This window comes from Humulus lupulus, chromosome 2 (assembly GCF_963169125.1).
Source record: "Humulus lupulus chromosome 2, drHumLupu1.1, whole genome shotgun sequence".
Lineage (NCBI taxonomy): Eukaryota > Viridiplantae > Streptophyta > Magnoliopsida > Rosales > Cannabaceae > Humulus > Humulus lupulus.
The window spans coordinates 54,721,992-54,736,432 of NC_084794.1; positions in this window are offsets into that span (position 1 = coordinate 54,721,992).

Consider the following 14,441-nt stretch of genomic DNA (forward strand, 5'->3'; position numbering starts at 1 on the left):
AGAGGAGCTGATGGGAAAGTAGAGACTTTTTGTAATGCCCTGAATTTCCTAATAAGGGTTAGGACCTTTATTAGGAGGCCGAGAGGGCCATAATTGAATTATGATACTATTCAATGATCATATGCATGTTCATGTGAATTATATTATTATATGATGGTAAATGCATGCATATGGGAGTATTTATTATTATAAGGGTATTTTGGTAATTTGGCCGCTGTGGGTGTAATTGTGTATCTTGGGAGCATGGTTGTGATTGATTTATATGGCCACCTTATAAGGTGGATTGGTTCGAGCTATTCGGCATGAGACGATCATGAGATGTAAGTGTTTGGTCTAGTCATAACAGGTTTAAGTTCGGGGCTCGGGGTGAGTCTCGAGGTCATTTTAATGATTAGAACATTACCGGGAATTAAAGGGTAATGGGATATGATTTATTGGTATTTGAGAATATTGAGAATAGCGGGAATTGGAGAGCGTTAATTATAATTAACGAGATAGGCGGGAAAGGATGGTTTTACCCTCGGGAAGGCTTTAGAAACCTTAAATGACCTAGGGGCATTTAGGTCATTTGGCTTGGATATATATGAGGTTTAGTAGGCTGTGGAAAACAGAACCAAAAAATAGAGCCCCATCCTCATCTTCTTCTTCTCTCCCGTACATGTTTTCCCCTTTGCTTTTCTTTGAATTTTGAGAGCCCAAATTGAGGAGTTAAGCTAGGAGATCAAAGGTGGGAGCTTAGGACCTTGGTTCAGCCATTAAAGGGGATTCGAAATCAAGTTTGAGGTAAGTTCCAGCCATTAGTTTCATGGTATACTCTGTTTTGGCTTTAAACTTTCAGCTTGTGATTTCTTGGTAAATAGTTGGAATTAATGGAAGTTTAGTTGATGTTTAACTTGGGTTTTGATGTGGGTGAGTTGTTGATAATGTTTAGTGGTTGAATTGGGTGTTAGGTTGGTGTTTTGGACTGGTTTGAAGGTTTGGTTTCGAGGAGAAACGCAGGGGAAGCAAGCTGGTGGCTTGCTGGTTTGCGTAATGTGCCGCGGCCTGGCTATGGTGTGCCGCGGCCTGAGTGTGTTTTTGGGAAGAATTATGCTTCTGTCTGAGGGTGAGCCGTGGCATGGCTATGGTGAGCCGCGGCCCATCAGGGCAGTTTTGGCCAGAAATAGGTTTTTGACTTGGGGATGTTGGCCTTAGGCCTCGGGGTCGATCCTACTACCCGGTTAAGTGTGGATTGATGTCCCGGAGGCTAGATATTGGTTTGGGAACCTATGTTGATCATTTTTATTGATGGTATCATATATTTGGTTATGACTAGGTGACCGCTAAAGGACTAAAAGTTGATCGTTCTCAAGGGTCGTTCTTTTAATCATTCTAGCTCGACTCTGAGGTAAGAAAACTGCACCCTGTGTATATGTGACATGCATGGCTATTCTTGATGCATGTTGGTTGATTATTGAACGTGACATGCATGGCTATTATTGGTGCATGTTGGATTGTTGAATATAATGCATATGATGCATGAGAAACATGTGATTAGGACATGCTTTGAGTACTAAGTATGATATTGTTCAGAGCTTGTGCCTCTGGGTTTGTGCATGGTCCTAATTGTGCTAGTACCTGTTAAGTAAGCATGTTGAATACCTTGTTTATGGATATTGGACATGTGATATATGTGTTTAGTGGCATGGCTTACTTGTGTATGGCACTGACTTATTAGTCAGAATCGGCAATGGTGTCAGATCCGTCTGTGAGGCTGTGACTTATTAGTTAAGCTCACAACGGGTTGAGCACTGGTCGTGTTTCACTGACCTGAGGGTCAGAAACGGCATGAGCGTCGAGGACGCAAGGCCGAATGAAGCTTAGATCTAATCGATATCAGCATTGAATGGCTCTATGGCATTAATGCTGGACCGACCCTAAAGTCGATGAACTTGCATTGAATGGCTCTATGGCATTAATGCTGGACCGACCCTAAAGTCGATGAACTTATAAGCGCTTGCCTGGTCTAAGACCAGATGTTCAGAGCCAGGGCGTATGGCCCCGGTGACTGTTTGTCACACGGCTAGGGAACGTTGTTCCATAGTTACGACTCTAGAGTCGGGAGGAAGGTTATGTTGGTGACCAATCACCATGCACCTATCCTGCTAAAGCTAGTGAGATGTTCACTTATTTATTAAGCCCCGGTGATCCTACCGTCACATGGCTAAAGGGTGCTGTTCTCAGGTTATGACTCTATGGTCATGAGGAAGGTTATGTTGGTGACCATTCACCATACACCTATCCTGATTGAACTTATGAAAGGATAACTTATCAGTTAAGCCCTGGTGACCCTATCGTCACATGGCTAAAGGGAACTGGACCCATTTTTGTGACTTTGGCTACTGTCACCTACTTTTTTTGGACTGATAGTCCTGAATGATTATTATGATCATTGTTGATATTATGTCATGCCTTATTGTGTTTTCTTGCTGGGCTTCGGCTCACGGGTGCTATGTGGTGCAGGTAAAGGCAAGAGGAAGTTGGACCATCCTTGAGTTGGAGAGCTTAGGTGATGACGTGTACATATGCAGCTGCTCGTCCGCCACGACCGAGGTTTAAAGAGGAACTAGGGTTGAACCCTGTTTTGCCGCTTAGAACGGCCTGTTGTAAATAGTTTTCTGTAATGGACTCTGAAATTATGTTTTTGGGATCCCAATGTATATATTAAACGTTCTAGTGAAACGTTACATCTTAACCATAATTTTTAGTCCCTAAACTGCTAATCATACTTAGTTACACGATTTTGCCCAAATGACTCGATTAGCGAGTTTAGCACTGTTTACAAGGCACACCGTAACGGTCCCTGGAGTTAGGGCGTTACAATTTGGTATCAAAGCGAGCCAAGGTTTATGGTTCCTGAAGACAAGCTGGGCATGTACACTCATCACTGAAGATAGCTTCACTCAAGGAATGGTAACTATTTCTGTAGTTGTGTGCATAGCTGTTTAAATGGAATGTAAATGCTTTACCTGCACATTGTATTAGGGAGCATGAGATTCTGATAGAGCTTGGCTCTTGATTATATGATTATATGCTCCGTGAATATATATATATATGACTGTGATCATATGATTGCCTGCTCCATGAATATATAATTGTGATGTTTGCATGCTGGGGTTGGAGGCATGGTTTGAGTATTGGAAGAGCAGGGATTATGAGTAGTGTATGATTTGTAGCACTGCAAGTGGTTTAAGATTGTGGTGTGGTAAGATTTATCCCGTGGGGAAAAGCCCTTGATATGTTTATTGTGATTAATGGGACAAGTTATTGACTGCAGATTCAATCAGCAGGTTTATATCCAAGGTAGGTTATAAGGCCTGGTGGTAGTTATACAGGGGCTGGGAGTTACAGCCAGGGTATCAGTTCTTCGTCTGCACTTATGGATCTTTAGCGGACACTTACAGATTTGCAATTAAGATTGCAGAGGCAGGAGGAAGAGATCAGGTATTTGAAGCAACAGCGAAGTCTGTTGGGGAGTACCTCTTCCTTTGTTATGCTAGGGGTGGCATCAGCTTTAGCTCAGGCTAGGGTTGAGAACAGATGGGAATTCCTCTGTGGAAGATTCCTGAAGTTTTATCCTCCAGTCTTCGAGGGAGGCCTAGATCCATTCAGAGCTGAGCAATGGATGGGCATGATCAGCTCCATTCTTGATAGTATGGGATTGGTGGGTCACGATAGGGTGGCCTGTGCTACATGTGTATTGCGGGATGATGCCCGGACGTGGTGGGAGGTAGTATCCCAGACACGAGATACAGCTGTGATGGATTGGAAAGAGTTTAGGCAGCTGTTCAATGAGAAGTATTACTGTGATGTAGCTAAGACTGTCAAGAGAAAAAAGTTTGCAAGCTTCTTAGGTCCATCTATGGACTCAAACAAGCTTCTAGATCTTGGAATCTTAGATTTGATGACACAATTAAAACGTTTGGTTTTGAACAAAACGTTGATGAACCATGTGTCTATAAATAAATCAAAGATGATGTAGTAGTATTCCTCGTTCTTTACGTTGATGATATATTACTGATTGGCAATGACTTAACATCATTATCAAAGGTAAAAAACTGGTTAGCTGAACAATTCCAAATGAAAAGATTTGGGAGAAGCCAAGTATGTTCTGGGCATTCAAATTCTTAGAGATAGACAGAACAAGACTTTAGCACTGTCTCAAGCAACTTATATTGATAAGGTGCTAGAACGCTTTAATATGCAAAACTCCAAAAAAGGTGATATACCAACCCATTCTAGAGTAGTCCTTTCCAAGGAGCAGTGTCCCAAAACACCTCAGGAAGAGGAAGATATGAGACAGTATCCTTATGCCTTAGCGGTAGGTAGTCTTATGTACACTATGCTATGTACAAGACCTCACATTTGTTATGCAGTAGGGATAGTCAGCCGTTATCAATCCAATCTTGGTTTGAGTCATTGGATTGCAGTGAAGAATATTCTCAAGTATCTTCAAAATACTAGAGATTATATGCTTGTATATTCAGGTGGAGACCTGAACCACACTGGTTACGCTGATTCTGATTTTCAATCAGACAGAGATAGTCGGAAATTGACTTCTAGATCAGTGCTTACTCTTGGAGGAGGAACAGTAGTCTAGCGAAGTATTAAACAAACCAACAGTGCAGACTTCACCATGGAAGCTGAGTATATAGCAGCTTGTGAAGCAGGTAAAGAGGATGTGTGGCTCAAGAAGTTCTATTCCGATCTGGAAGTAGTGCCATATGTGGATAAGCCACTAGTCCTATACTGTGACAACAGTGGGGCAATAGCTAACTCTAAGGAACCACGGAGTCACAAGAGGGGAAAGCACATCGAAAGGAATTATCACTTGATCAAAGAGATAGTTCACCGAGGAGACGTTACAGTTATGAAGATAGCTTCAGAGCATAATCTTGCATATCCTTTCACAAAGACTGTATCTATGAAATCTTTTAAGGAACATGTAAGAAACATGGGAATGAGAGAGATGTCTCATTTGCTTTAGGGCAAGTGAGAGATTGTTGGGAATTGTGCCCTGAAAGCATATGTAGTAGACATTTTTTTTAAGAAATAAATAAATAAATTGAATTTTGTATGCATATATTTTATGGACTATATTATTCTATGATACTATTAAGTAAATATTATAAAAATTCCTAAGTTCATATATGTAATCTCAACGACGTATTGGTACGAGAGGATTGTGATTGAGATAAATCAACTTGAATAGTTCGTAGTAAAATAAAGTTATGGAATCTTTAGATTAATTACTGCAAGTACAGTCCACTAGTACTATGAATACATGTGATCTAGATCCAGATTACTAGTGTAGCAGGACACTTTAGTGGATGTGCTTTATATATTATAGAATATATAGAACTCGACCAGATATGTTTATTAATACTTAGTTAAATACCGTTTCAAAGTATTAATTAAATATATTAACTGATGATCATATACAAATAGATCTTAATCCTGAAGTTACTATGAACTCCTGTTTATGCTATATGAGTTCTTTGATTCAGTCATTAGGGTTTATCAGAATGATCAGTCTAGAAACTTTTGTTTTTGGAACTCATTAATGTAAATAGCTGGGGGCATAGTATACAGATAAGGAATCTATACATTCTCGTAAGAGATTGAATAATGGTTCTCTTAAGGGTTGACTTTTGGGACTGGAAGGTTATTGAGCTCAAATTCATAATTTGGTTATGAATTAACCTTCACTAGTAAAGTCAATGGTACTTAAGGAAACAAGATACAATTAAAATGGTAAAACAGTAATTTTATTCCCGGTTAATTATGAACCATTATTAGAGGGTTAATTTGTATGTAATGATTATATCAATGGACACTTTATTGTTATAAAGTACTCAGTAAATGAAATGTCTATAATTACAAGAGTGCAGTCTCATATTTATAGTGGAGTAATCATAAGATTAATAAATTAAGATTATTTAATTAAAGAGTATAATTAATAATCACAAATTTATTGGAGCTTGGAATTATAGGTCCATAGGTCCCCACAGCGGCTCTATCAACACTATTCAAGGCAATAGTTGATGTAAAAGGTAAAATGGTAAAAAGACATATTTAAGAAGAATTTTGTTCTTCACGAAAAATATGCAATTATGTGATAATAGTGATTAATTAATTAATTACAAATTAGTTGTAATGATCAAAATTAGTTAATAACTAATTATTGTATAATTTTCGAAATTATATAAATAATTAATTTATTATCATTTTCAAAATTATAATAAAACAAATATTAAAATTTTCAAATTAATATTTAATTAAAATTGGTTTTACTTAATTAGTAGAATTAATTAAATATCTTTATTTGAGTGGGAGATAATAATCTGACAAGTTCAAATTGGATTTGAATTTAAAAATATTAATATTTATTCAAATAATTAATTATATGTGATAATTAGTTAAAAAGATAATAGATTCAAATTTGAATTAATTATAAAGTTGTTGGATTTTATCTGATAAGTTAGTTTGAATAAATAATTAAATAATTGTGGAAAAATCACATTCCCCTATTTTAGGATGCTGCACGACACACAGAGTGCGTGCAATAGAAATCAGGGAGTAAATTTTTCACTTTTATTTGTTTAATTAATTAATTAATGAAAATTTCAAAAAGATAGTTTTGATATTTTCATTAATAAGATAATTAATTAATTAAAAGATAATTTGTAATTGGTTACATATTTATTTTTTAAATTTAAATATTTCTATATAAGTTAGACTTATCAGAAAATAACAAATATACTAAATACTCAATTTTTCGCTTTAAGAAAAGAACGATACTTTCTATCTCTCCTTGAAAAGGTACAAAATTTTTGTTGTACACTCGGCCAACCCATCGCACAATTCCGCTACGTATTAGGAAAATTGTTCCTAACAGATATATCGCAGCAATAAGGGGCGATATATTGCCCATGCTAATACGGAAAAACACGTCGACTTTGCATGATTGAAAACATGGGGCCTCGACAAATCAGAGCAGGCGATATATCGACTGCATGAGTCACTTTTGAATTTTTGTGGAATCAGAAGCTATAATCAATCCTCACTAGCTTGGACTTGTTCTTAAACAATTTTGACCGAGTTTTGGGAATTTGTTGAGTTGAAAGTGCCATTTTATTCAATTATTTATTCATTTTAATGGGAGTTAGTTTCACTCCTTGAATCCTATAAATAGGACCCTTCACTCAGTCATTTTCATTATTTTTCAAACATTTCTCAAAGCCTCCAAGCTGTCATTTTCATTCTAGAGAGAAATACTAGGGTTTTGGGGTTAAAACTTTCAAATCTAAGATTTTCTAAACACTTGGGAAGTAAGTTATAGTGTGATTTTGGTGTTTGTGGTATAGATAGAAGCTCTAGCTATCTAAGGTACTATTAATCCTCAAATCTAGTTTATTTATATTCTTCTTATTCATTTCTTTTAATTCAAATCCTAATTCGTAATAATGGCTTTTGGTTAGGTACTCATTTTCCTTGAAACTTAAGATGTTCGGTAAGTTTTTATTCCGATGGTTTAGATCTTCTTTTCATCTTCTTTTCTCTAGGAAACTTATGGTTTTTAATGTTTGGTTTTAGGAGTTTCTAATCCCGCACTTGTTTCCAATACCTTGATTTTGGTAAGGAAATAGTCACAACCAAGTATAGAATCCCATAAAAAATGAGTAAATAAAGGCTTTTGGACCGAGTCCTAGCTTCCAAGACATTGAATCCTACTAAATTGGGTAGTAGGATCGATCCCGAGCCCTTAGGTTTGAGTTCTCGCACTCAAAAACCTCTAAGGCCCAAAATCCCTTAAGTGATGCATCCCCCAAGCATTTGAACCTCAACCCGCTCAAGTCAGTGGCCAAAGCCTCATCCCTGCCTGCAGCTGCGCCTCGGCGCGCCCTAACAGGCGCTGCGGTGCCAAAAGCCTAGAGGCACCTGCTTCTCCTCCGACCAATTTGAGTTGCGACACCCCAAGAACAGGGCCATGACTCAACATGAAAACTTTGATTTTTCTCTGTTATCCGCAAGCTAAATCCCTCCAAAAACCTATCAAAACAGTACCCAAGCTTGTATTTCAATCCCAGAACATCATCAGTACATCCCAGGCAACAAAACCCGAATTACAAACGAATCAAAAACTCATCAAAATACAAAAATCCAATCAAACTTAAGAAACTCAAAACTCAGAACTTAAATCTTGGATTACCTATGTTTAAGTAGTTTCCCAGCTAAATCCTTCGGCTATCAAGCTTCTAATCTTCCCTATAATCGTTATGACTCTATCCTTGCTTGAATCTGAGCCCTAAAACTCAAGTTTCCTTCCAAAACGCTAACGGGAGTCAAGGGAGAGAATGGGAGAGAGAACAAGATTGTTTTCTGAGTTTTATAGTTCTGAGAGGTTACTTTGAGCTTAAGTAACCTTAAGCAAATCACAAGACTCGGGGTCCCAAAAATGTCCCTGAGGAAAAAATTGTCAAAATCCTCAGAATTCCCTCATGATCTCACTAACTCCAAATATATCATCAAATATTTATTCACATTACCTAATATCCAGGTAATGTACTAAATACCCAAAATACTCCTAACTCTCCCCGAGTCAAGTATTGGTCCCGTTGTGACTTTCCCACTAGCTTGCTCCCTAGGATCACTTCGTGTCGAGTAACCCAAATATATCCACATAATGATATCGTCCCACACATATATGTCAAATATACTCATAACGGGCCAAATTATGAAAATTGCCTTTTTAATCAGAAACAGGCCCACATGTATATTTAATACACCTAAACATGCATATCAAGTCATATTATAATATAACTCACATAATCATATAATGATATACATATATATATATCACATACACACATAATTTCCATAATTTTCCATCTTGGTCCCCTAATCAAGGCCCTAAGCCTTATTAGGTAATTTGGTACGTTACAGTTACCCCCTAACCAGGAAATTGACTTCACAATCGAACTAGTACCGGGAACCGAGCCTATCTCAAAGGCACCATACCGGATGGCACCCACCAAACTCAAGGAGTTAAAAACACACTTACAAGAGCTCTTAGAGTTAGGATTTATCAGATCAATCCATTCGCCATGGAGGACATCGATTCTATTTGTTAAGAAGAAGGATGGAAGCATGCAGATGTGTATCGATTACCGCAAGCTGAACAAAGTGACAATTAAGAACAAGTACCCGCTACCCCGGATCGATGACTTATTTGATCAACTCCGAGGAGCGGCAGTATTTTCAAAAATAGATCTACGGTCCGGTTATCACCAGCTCAAGGTAAAGGAAGAAGATATACCAAAAATGACTTGTAGGACTCGATACGGACATTACGAGTTCCTAGTTATGTCTTTTGGTCTTACCAATGCTCCAGCCATAATTATGGACTTAATGAAGTGGGTCTTCAAGGACTTCTTAGGCAAATTCGTCGTAGTATTCATTGACGATATATTAGTGTACTCCAAGGACGAAGTCGAGCATGAGGAACACTTAAGACTGACCATGCTGCGACTGAAGGAGCACCAATTAGGATTATATATTATTATCTGTAATGCCTCGAAATTTTACTTAGTTAGATAATGTTATTCTATGCTATAGTATTTTAATTTTCGTGATATTGGTTCAAGCCGGGAATTATTTGGAAACTCGTAGAGCTAGTTATGAATTTTATAAGTTTAGCCTATAGTTTAGAAATATTAATTTTATCATAAGGTTTGATTATTGTAGTTGTTCCTAGAAATATTATTTGTTATAGCTTAAGATTTAAATAGAATAATTAAGAATGTGACATTTGTCACATGTATATTTATTAAGGATTTTATATGAATAAAAATAATCAAGGATAAGCCTAGGAAGTCTAGAACCATCCCTCAGATGCTAGGATCTTGCATTAATTAAAGTGGTTTAAACAACTTTAAGTGTGCTTAAAATGTGCAAAAACATGGTTTAGTATATAAGCGTAAGCCGATATATCGCAGCTATAGGGGCGATATATCGCCTATGCTAATATGGAAAAACACGTTGACTTTGCATGATCGAAACAACAGGGCCTCAAAAAATCAGAGCAGGCGATGTATCGCCTATAGTGGGCGATATATGGATTGCATGTGTCACTTTTGAATTTCTGTGGAATCCGAAGCTAGAATCAATCATCAACAGCTTGGACTTGTTCTTAAATGATTTTGACCGAGTTCTGGGCATTTGTTGAGCGGAAAGTTCCATTTTATTCAATTATTTATTCATTTTAATGGGAGTTAGTTTCACTCCTTGAATCCTATAAATATGACCCTTCATTCAGTCATTTGCATCATTTTTCAAACATTTCTCAGAGCCTCCAAGCTGCCATTTTCGTTCTAGAGAGAAACACTAGGGTTTTGGGGTTAAAGCTTTCAAATCTAAGTTTTTCTAAACACTTGGGAAGTAAGTTATAGTATGCTTTTGGGGTTTGCGATATAGATCAAAGCTTTAGCTATCTAAGGTACTCTTAATCCTGAGATCTAGTTTATTTATATTATTCTTATTCATTTCTTTTAATTCAAATCCTAACTCGTCATAATGGATTTTGGTTAGGTACTCGTTTTCCTTGAAACTTAAGATTTTTGGAAAGTCTTTATTCCGATGGTTTAGATCTTCTCTTCATCTTATTTTCTCAAGAAAACTTATGGTTTTTCATGTTTGGTTTTAGGAGTTTCCAATCCCGCACTTGTCTCTAATACCTCGGTTTTGGTATGGAAAATAAGTTAGATTTTATGTGCTATGTGTTTGTATGTTTTTTTTTGTCTTTAGTCACTCGAGAAATATGATTGCTTAGAGCGCAAATCCCGAGATTTTTATTGTTATCGTAGACTATAGTTTTGTCTAAACCTACCTCTAAAATAATAGCTAAAATAAGAGGACTATAGCGTTTTTATCACATACTACGAAAATGAGTTAATAGCCATTAATATTGAAGTTTATTTTATATTTTATGTTTTATGTTTTAGTAGTTTTTCCTTACTGGGCATTAGACTCATCCCTTTTAATTTTAAATTGTGCAGGAAAATGAACTTGGAAGGCGGGACGGATCCGAGGCAGCTTTGACTTGTGTATCAGGCGAGGAACTAAAATAATGAACCGATGGGATCGATCGATGATGACGTTGTTATTTTTGAGTCTTTTGAATGATGACTTTAAAGTTTCCGCACTTAGTACTTTGAATATTTAAATTTTAATTAAAGATTTTGTTCTCTTTATTATTATATGTATGAACAATGGGATCCCGTATTTTTTTATTTTCTATATATTAATATTAAAGTTTGATTATTTTATGTATATATCCAAAAGATAAGTAGTTATGTCTTAGTAGTTTTAAAGGTCCGAGTTCTTTAAATTAGCCGGGTCTTTACATTATGATAATAATATTTTATAACATTTGAATTTATATTAATATAATTATTAAATATCTAGGCTTGTATTATATATTAATATAATTATTAAATATGTAGTCTTATATTAAATATTATTATAATAATGATATTTTATAATATTTGAATTTATATTAATATAATTAATAAAAATCTATTTTTAAATAGTTTTAAATGTATATTCTGTTAAATATTTAGAATATTCTGTTAAAGTTAACAAAAAAAACCCGTTAAAATTAAGAATTTCCGTTATCTACAAACTTTTTTTTTATATGAAGAGATATTTTTAATATAGATTTTATGTTTGCAATTTGAGTAATGATATGCGTACACAAAATATGCATATAAATATTACATTTACTGACGTAACGCTACTTTTACAAATAGTGGGTCCCATCTTGACTAAATGCGATTAGTTGTTAAAAAATTACCTAGTCATTGTTTGTAATGTTTTTTGTGCATGTTTTGGGTGCATGTACCATTACTCTCACAATTTTGTTCAACTTTAGCTTATAAAAAATGGTAAATTTGTTCATATATAATTAAATGAGCAATGAGAATGGTAATCCTATTTCTTAATCTCAAATCTATGCAGGATCTACATATTCCATTCACATTCCTTAGTAAAATTTTAGGTAAATAAATAGGAGTAATCATACCCATTATTGATTCTCATTTTTATTCTTAAACTTTATAAGTAAACACACCCTCACACTAATAGTTTGCACAACTTCATTAATTATTGAGGGTATCTTTTTCTACCATACTACCACATTTATGAGTAGAGCTTTAAATGTGAGTCGGCCCGGCCCCTCACAACCCATTTTTATGCATTTGAAAATTTAGAATGGACCTAGCTCGACATACATTTGAGGAGGATGGCCTGGCAATGCTTCATGCCTTATTCAAGTCGACCTGTTTTTTCGAATTTGTGCTCAAATTCGGCCCATTTAGTTATTACCAAAAACAAAAGATGAGATTTAAACCTGCAACTTCTTTTATAATATTTAGGAGACTAATCACTATGCTAAATGTCTTTTTTTTTTGTTTAGATAATAGTTTTAGTTATTTTTATACTTTTTTAACAATAATTTATACACATTTATATTGAAGATGTTTAATTATTAGAATTTGAATACCTATTAATAAATATTCAAAATTATAACTCTCAAATCTTAAAACAAATCAATATCTTATAAAAAAAAACAAATCAATGTAGTTTTTAATTAAAATTTAAAAATACTTTTTTATGACTACAAATTCTCAAAATTATATTATATTTTTATTATGATATTAATTTAAATATAATTCACAAATAAATATTTATTATTATTAATGTCATATTATCGAGTTTAATCCAAACTATTTACCATGTCATGTTTTCAAACTAATTTGTTTGTGCTTACATGTCGTGCCCATTGCCAGCCAAATCTCATATAGGCTTGTCAAAATATATTTATGGAGCTTTTGTTTTAAAAAAGAAAACTAAGACATTTTTAAGTAATATTCTTTAAAATATGTTGCATTATTTTTGTTATGATTTTTTGCATGTTGTTCATAGGCTAGCCAAACTAAACACTTTTGATCTACAGTGCAATTTTTTTTATAAATTAATAATTTTGGGTGACCTTAAGACTAGGTTTTCTTAATCTCAAAATTTTATTTTTAGATCTACTGTTTTGGGTCATTTTTAAAATCTGGATGATATACGTTGGCAAACTTAACTTGCTCATCAAAATAATGATGATGGGTTATTGTTCAAGATTAGCGTCAAGTTGCTAGATTTTCTGCTGATGACTTTTGCTTGATTAGTAGTTTAAAGTTACATGGTAATGTGAATGAGTTATTGTTTCATCATAAAGAAAATCAGTTTAGAAATAGGATATTTCCTTATGTAACTGGTAAGTTGAATAAGTATGATGTGTGAAATAGGTTTGCTTACTATGTGTGAAATGTGGATGATGATGATGAAGATGTTGTTGGGCTGGGTTTGCTTACTATTTGTTTTCAAAACCAATAGATATTAAGCTGGTTGACAATATTTTTGTTGACCGAGTGGATTGTAGTTTTAATGATACGAATGGTTTTCCTTTTGGGAGGTTGCTACCAGATTTGACTAGTTTTTACTTGAAATTTGGTTTGAAGGATGGGAATCAAATTATTGATGGTTTGAGAAAAGAATATGGGAAATGGATTTTCAGTCTTACAAGTTGTTGGGCTATCCACTTTGTTTTCATGTTTGGATTTATGAGACCATCCCTATTGTCAGATGAGATTGATGAAATAGTTGGTGATGGATATCCAAGAATTCTGAACTGGAAGAGCAAAGATCATATTGCTTATAGTTAGTTCCCTTACTAAAGAAATATTCTCACATAAGGTGGTAACTGGTTACAATTTTTCCTTAATGTTTTATCTGTTTATATTGTAACTGGTTTTATATTGTCTCTTATTGCCTTTTTTTTTATATACACTAAATTTGGTACTAGTTTCAATTTATTACTAACTTGTTTTTCTACCGTTGTTTCAGTTGGAAGCTAGGCCAGTTTTGCCTATCGATATTGAGATGAATGTTGATATTGTCAAGGCTTTGAATTTTGTAAAAACCCGACTAACTTAAAGATCTCGGACCTTTAAAAACTACTAAGACATAATTACTATCTTTTGGATATATACATAAAATAATCAAACTTTATTATTAATACATAGAAAATCCAAAAGTACGGGATCCCATTGTTCATACATAAAAATAACAAAAATAACAAAATCTTTAAGATATTCCAAAATACTAATGCGGAAATCATAAAGACATAATAAAAAGATTCAAAATATCAACGTCATCCTCGATCGAACCCATCGGTTCATTCCTTTAGTTCCTCTCCCAATACACATGCCAAAGCCACCTCGAATCCGTCCCGCCTTCCATGTTCATTTACCTGCACAATCTAAATAAAAATGAATGAGCCTAATGCCTAGTAA